The sequence below is a fragment of the Bufo bufo genome, chromosome 9 (assembly GCF_905171765.1).
Source record: "Bufo bufo chromosome 9, aBufBuf1.1, whole genome shotgun sequence".
Lineage (NCBI taxonomy): Eukaryota > Metazoa > Chordata > Amphibia > Anura > Bufonidae > Bufo > Bufo bufo.
The window spans coordinates 156,404,632-156,411,943 of record NC_053397.1 but is presented as its reverse complement, the minus strand read 5'-3'; positions in this window follow the sequence as shown (position 1 = coordinate 156,411,943).

Here is a 7,312-nt window from a genome sequence, read left to right as displayed (position 1 = left end):
TCTTGCCATAGGCCTTAGATTGAGTGTCCTAGGATATGAGCACCCCAACCCCAAGGACTTGCATTCGTAGTCAAGCATAAAAGATTCTTCTTAACACAGGGAGCCCCTTGGGTTAGATTGTCTCTTAGCAACCACCAGCTTAACTCCTCTAAGGTTTGGTCTGGTATAACTAGGCAAAACTCCAAGGGTTCCTTGCCCCCTTCCCAAGCTGACAATAGAAGCCATTGTAGGCCTCTTGAGTGGAACTTGGCCCATACAACAGCTGGAATACATGATGTCAAACTTCCCAGAATAGACATATATCTTTTCTCAGAGATATTCTTGGGTTCTCCTAATTTCGCAATCGTTTCTTCCGTTAGGAAACACCTCTGTACCCTTGAATCTAGTAGCAATCCTAGAAAAAGTTGACGCTGAGAGGGTTCCGGTCTTGATTTCTCTTTGTTCAGGAGCCATCCCATTCTTTTTTAGAATCTGAGACGCATTCTGTACTGCCTTCTTGCAGTACTCCCAAGATTCTCCGACTATCAAAAAGTCGTCCAGATATGGGATGAAAAGAATGTCCTTTTCACCGATATGAGCTGCCATTTCCGAAATTATCTTTGTGAACACGCTTGGTGCCATGGACAGACCAAAGGGAAGGGTTTGAAACTGTAGGTGTCTGACCACTCCTCCAAGCTCTACAGCGACCCGGAGGAACCTCTGATAATCCTGATGTATAGGGATATGAAAGTAAGCATCTTTTAAATCCACAACTGCAATGAGGCAATTGGGGGAAGAGCAAATTGATTGCTGATCTTACGGTCTCTATCTTGAACTTTAAGACCAAGTCCTTTTTTAAATTTATAATAGTTCTGAAGGTACCGAGCAAAACCCTTCTCCCTCCTGTCCCTTTGGAACTGGAATCAAGACTTCTTTTCTTATCAATTTTAAGACTTCTAAGTCTTTGTGACTGCAAACCTGTTTGGAGGAGAATAAAACTCTAACTTTAAACCTAGACCAATGGTGTCTAAAATCCAGGAACTGTTGGAAATTCAGGGCCATGCAGGAAGAAACTTTGCTAGTCTTCCTCCCACAGGCAACCTGGAGTCATTGCCGATCACCAGATTTTTTCTTATCACTGAAGGATCTGCTGAAGAAAAAAAACCTTCCGCTTCTCCTTTGTGATCTGAATCTAAAGTCCTTGTCACCTCTATCTCCTTCCCCGTTACCATGAAAGGAACGGTAAATTCTACCTCTAGAGCTGTAACCCCTACTGGAAAAGGTCTGTACAGGAAATATCATCTTATCAGCTGCCTTATCTAACAGCTCCTCTAAAGCAGTACCAAACAAATACTCTCCCTCACAAGCAACTGCACACATTTTCTTGGAAAGCAAGGCTCCACTCCAACCCTTTAGCCACAAAGCCCTTCTGGCTGAGTTAGCGTGGGTAGAAGATCTAGCCGCAAGCCTAATAGAATCTGAAAAAATATATAATAATAATCAGCTGCTTTCTTAATGGTGGAAAGACCTGCCAAAAAATCCTCCCTAGGACATTTGTTCTTTAACTGATCCTCTAACTCCCAGAGAGCCAAATAATTAAGGAACGGGCAGTACAAGTGGACACAAAAGACGGTCTAAACAAGGATGTAGACACCTCCCAGGCACCTTTTAGAAATCCATCTGCTTTTCTATCAAATGGATCTTTAAAAGGAACCCGCATCCTCAAAATAGAGACAAAATCTTTTGGTATCTTAGGCGCCCTGTTCCAGGGAGGACAATCGGCTTCTAAGAATGGATATTTTCTCTTAAAATTCTTAGAAATATAAACTATTGTACTAGGCTTATCCCACTCGCCTTTAATTAAAGACTAAACATTTTTATGTATAGGGAAACATTTCTGATGCCTAGTTTCAAGTCCCCCAAACATCACATCTTGCATGGACTTTGGTTCTACTTTGGTTCTTTAGAATCTTCAATGCCCATGGTCGATCTTACTGCTTTTAAATAAAGGATTAATATCCTCCACTGGAAAAAAGGGCCCTCCCATATCTTCCCCTTCTCCAGACGAGTCAGATGATACTTTAGAACATGGATCCTCAAAAGAATGAAAATCCTATTCTCGCTCTGAGTCAGAGGCCGCCCACCCCCTTTCAGGTACCGGAGCTGGGGTGGAAGCATGGTCCTTCCATAATATCATTTTTGTCTTCTTCCATGGTAGTTAGCCGCGGGATATAGTACTCCTAATTTGAGTTAGAAAAGAGAAGACCCGCCAGGAGACCACACATGCTATTCCCTTACGTCCTAACCAGTGGCACAGATGGGGTATTCTGCCCCTGTGGACTGGTTAGGACAGGTGGAAGTTTTAATGAAATAATAAAAAACTGACATATACACGCCCCCCTGCCCCCAATAAAGAGGGGTGTGACCCTCCGGACATCGTGTTTTTTTTCTGTCCTGCGGACAAGACAGGACGGGTGGTTCACTCCTCCATCCCTTCGGTGGAGAGTGTTTTTTATTTTTTCCCTCTGGGAGCGGGTTCCGCTCCTCCTATGCCGCCTGAGATCTAGGACTCCTTAGCTAGAGTTCAGTCTTACCTTATTCGGGGTCTGAAGCGGCGTCCCGCATGTTATGCTAGGCGCCGCCATCTTGCGGAAGTGACGTCAGGTGAAGTCACTTCCGGTTTTTCTCCGGCCGATCGCAGTAGCGTCGGCCGGGGAGTATTTCTCTGTTTAGGGCTGTTGGGTGCCTTTATATGATTCAGGGGTCCCTCTCTGGGTTCCAGAGGATGGGATTTTTTTACTCAGATCTAAGGAATAGTCTTTAGAGGTTTACCCCGCCCCTTTGTGGGCGGGGCTTCCGTTTTGGCGCCCAAACACCCTATTTAAACTTGGTGAGGCTCCAGGTTCAGTCTCCTGGAGCGCAGTTTTCTGTTAACCTTGAGTCGTGTGGTTGGTGCTAGAGTTGTTTGCGTGCAAACCTCTGTATTGCTGAAAAACCTTTTCCTTTATAATAGAGCTTGCTAGGATCTTCTGGGTAAAGATCCTGAAGCTTGCGGTTAAAAAGGTTTTTTTTTTTTTTTTTTTTTTTTAATTATGCTTAAATTCATATCTCTTCTATTTTTCAGCCATGTCTTCTACCGGGGACGGTGAGCGATAGCCCAGCAGGAAGTCCGCTGGCAAGAGACGTCACCTGCAGTGCCATGACTGCCAGATCGTGCTGGAGGACTCCTACGATTTTTCCCGGTGCCCACCCTGTAGGGCCAAGACACTCCCCCAGCTGGAGCCATCGGGCCACGACGTTGTCGATTGGGTAAAGGGCTATATGGAGACCAATATGAACCAGGTGAACGCCTCCATACAAGAACTGAAGAATACCCTGGTTTCTAAACGCCATCGTCCCTCCTCCCCCCATCGGGCGATGGAGGTATCGGGGTGTCAGGAGGCGAGAGACGGTTCAGCCTCTTCCTCCTCGGATGAGGAGGACGGGTTTTCATATTTTTTACCACTGGAGAAAGCCCAGCGGCTACTAAAATCCGTCCGGTCTGGGGACCAGGACGTTGATCCAGGGGAAGCCTCATCCTCTGCCTCTAGGGGGCCTAGGGCCTTTAAAGCAGATGGTTCTCTCCTGTCTCTGATGAAGACGGAATGGAGAAAGCCGGAGAAGGGTCTAGTGTTGACCAAAAGATTCAAGGCAGTGTTTCCGGTCAAAGAAGATCAAGTATCTTACTGGGGGCCTGTCCCCAAGGTGGACATGGCGATTGCAAAACTATCGAGAAGGGCCCTGATCCCATCAGACGACGGGTCAAGTTTGCAAGACCCAATGGATCGGAAGGCGGATTGCGCCCTTAGGCGCGCTTATTCCTCAGCCTCGGTTGCGATTTCTTCGTCTGAAGTGGCGAATTTTCTGAAAACAAGATTCACCCAGATTCAGTCTGACCTAGACCAGGGGGTCTCTAGGGACGACATTCTGGCCTCATGTAAGACGGCCAGCCTTGCCATAGACTTCCTGTGTGACGCAGCTCCACAACAGTTGAAGCTGGCATCTAAGTCCATGGCTCTCTCAACCGCGGGCAGGCATCCGCTTTGGTTGAAACCTTGAAAGGCCGATACGACCTCAAAGCACAATCTTTGTGCCATGGCATATGAACCCGGCAAACTCTTTGGTGCAGAGCTTGACCAAATAATGGAAGGGCTGTCGGACAAGAAGGGTAAGTCCCTTCCCCAGCAGTCCTTTTGTGGTCGGGGCAAGGGGTTTGGTTCCAGGGCGGAACCTCAACCCAGAGCCCAGAGGAATTGGGGCTCCCGTAGAGGAAAAAAATCCTCTCGGGGTTCTAGACCCCCCAAGAAGTCCTCGGCGCTCTGATTGCGGGCCTCCTCGAGGCTCTTGGTATTTAGCCGGTCTGACTGGAAATCCCAGGCTCCCTTCTCCCCACATTCCCGTAGGCGGTCGCCTACAGCACTTTCTACCTTGTTGGCAGGATCATATCCAGGACAGTTGGGTCCTGCGTGTAATTTCTCAGGGCTACCTTGTGGACTTGAGCAGTCCGCCTCCGGACAAGTTCGTCCAAACAAGGCTTCTTCCCAGCAACAAGCAAAAGATTCTAGAAAATTACGTGCTAGAATACTTCCAGAAGGGGGCCTTAGAAGAGGTTCCTCTCCAAGAGAGGGGAACAGGTATCTACTCCCCAGTTTTCCTGGTACCCAAGAATACCGGAGGTTGGAGGATGATTATAGATTTGAGGTTCTTCAACCGTTTCATAAAACAAAAGAAGTTCTGTATGGAAACTATCCAGTCGGTGACCAATCTTATGCCGGGAGATTTCTTGGCAAACTTAGACCTCAAGGATGCTTATCTCCATATTCCCATCCATCCTGGGTCCAAAAGATTCTTAAGGATCGCGGTAAACATCGGGGGGGGTCCTAAAACATTTTTAGTTTGTGGCCCTCCCGTTTGGGATTTCTTCAGCCCCACACACTTTAACCAAAGTGGTGGTCTCTGTGGTGGCCGCGCTAAGGCTTCAGGGCCTGAGTATAGTTCCATACCTGGACGACTGGGTCCTCAGAGCTCCCTCCCAAGCGATCCTGTCCCAACACATCCAACAGGCTGTCACATTCCTGCATCTGTTGGGATGGATAATCAATTGGGACAAATCCCAACTTCAACCAGCCACCTCGGTAAGGTTCCTGGGGTTCATGGTGGATTCAGTCAGGATGACGATTCATCTCATTCCCGAAAGAAGGCAATCCGTGCAACAGACAGCCCGTTCTCTTTCTGTACCAAAACAGGTAACGATTCGAACATGGATGAAAATGTTGGGACTAATGTCTTCAACCGCTCAGGCGGTACCTTGGGCATTATGGCATCTACATCCGCTCCAGTCGGAAGTACTAGCCAAGTGGAATCACAGTCCAGTGGGACTCAATTCCGTGCTCTCCCTGCCTTACAAAGTCCGATCCTCTCTAAGGTGGTGGTCCCACCTCAAGGACGGCAAGTCCCTGACCCAGCCCTCTTGGATCATACTTACTTCAGACGCATCCCTAGTAGGCTGGGGTGCGCATCTTCAGGACATGACAGTCCAGGGAATGTGGACACCTCAGGAGAGGTTATGGTCATCAAATCAGAGCAATCAGACTAGCTCTTTTTCATTTTGCTCCCTTCATTCGAGGGAAGGCAGTGAAGGTACAATCAGACAGCATGACCGCTGTGCTGTATATCAACAAGCAGGGAGGCACGAGGTCACAAAGTCTCCTGAGAGAGATAGGGGTGATATTGGATTGGGCAGAACTGAACCTCACCCACTTATCAGCCGTTCACATTCGCGGAGTTCTCAATGTGATTGCGTATCGCCTGAGCCGAGGTCTTCCAACCGGAGAATGGTCACTTCATCCAGAGGTCTTTAAGGAGATAACGCTCAGGTGGGGCATGCCAGAGATCGAACTCATGGCAACGATGTTCAACACCAAGGTGGAGAGGTATTGCTCCCTTTACAGGGAGGACAACCCAGTGGCTATAGATGCTCTGTCAATCCCATGGAGGTTCAGGCTGGCCTACATCTTCCCTCCAATTTCCTTCATACCAAGGGTCTTGATGAAAATCAGGCAGGACCAAGCGTCAGTTATCGCCATTATCCCATACTGGCCGAAAAGAGCTTGGTTTACCCAACTCTTACAGATGAGTCGGGGTCAATTTCTAAGGCTTCCCCCAGAGAGAGTACTGGTGTCGGGGGACACCCAGATCTCCTCAAATCTTCAACCTGACGGCCTGGAGGTTGACCAGTCCCTTCCAAGGATAGAAGGGCTATCAGGGTCTGTCTTGAGAACCTTAGAGCACTCCAGATCAGAAGCTACCAATAAGGCCTACTCCAAAATCTGGAAGATCTTTTCATCCTGGTGTACAAGGCATCAGCAAACATCCGCTGAAGCTTCCATCCCGATAATTCTCCAATTTCTTCAAGACAGTCTGGACAGGGGGCTGTCACCAGCTACCCTTAAAGTGCAGATTTCAGCAATCTCTGCTTGTCTCAACAGAGCTATTTCTCAAGACCCCCTTATCAAGAGATTCCTCAAGGGAGCCTCAAGATTAAAGCCTACAGTAATCAGACCTATCCCTGTTTGGGATTTATCGGTCGTGCTCAGGGCCCCTTTGAGCCCCTAGAGGAGGCGGGATTCAAGTTCCTGACCTGGAAGATCACCTTCTTGTTGGCTGTTACCTCTGCAAAGCGAGTTGGGGAACTCCAGGCTTTTTCTGCCTTTGAGCCTTATACAAAGTTCCTGCAGGATAGGGTACTTCTCAAATTTTTGCCTACTTTCATCCCAAAGGTTCCTTCCTTTGACAATATCAACCAGGTGATCTCCCTGCCAACGTTGGCTCCACCCCCCCTCCTCTGAGGAAAGAGGGCTCCATACCCTCGACATTTCGAGATGTCTTAGGATTTACCTGGAACGCTCCAAGGTATTTAGGAAGGATGAAAACCTCCTTATCCTTTTTTCCGGTACCCATAAGGGGAGGAAAGCCTCTAAGCCCTCCATCAGTCGCTGGATTAAAGAGGCAATTCGGGAGTCTTATATGTCTCAGGGCACGGAGCCCCCTGAATTTGTAAGGGCCCACTCTACTCGAGCAGTTGCCATTTCTTTTGCAGAGAGAAGCTCGATCCCATTGGACGTGATCTGTAAGTCAGCTTCTTGGAGTTCTCACTCCACTTTTATCTCACACTATAGAGTGGATACTAGAATACATAGTTATTCCTCATTTGGCCGGACAGTGTTATCTTCCGCCAGGCATGAGGACCCTCCCATGGGGGTTTCTACTTGCTAAATCCCCATCTGTGCCACTG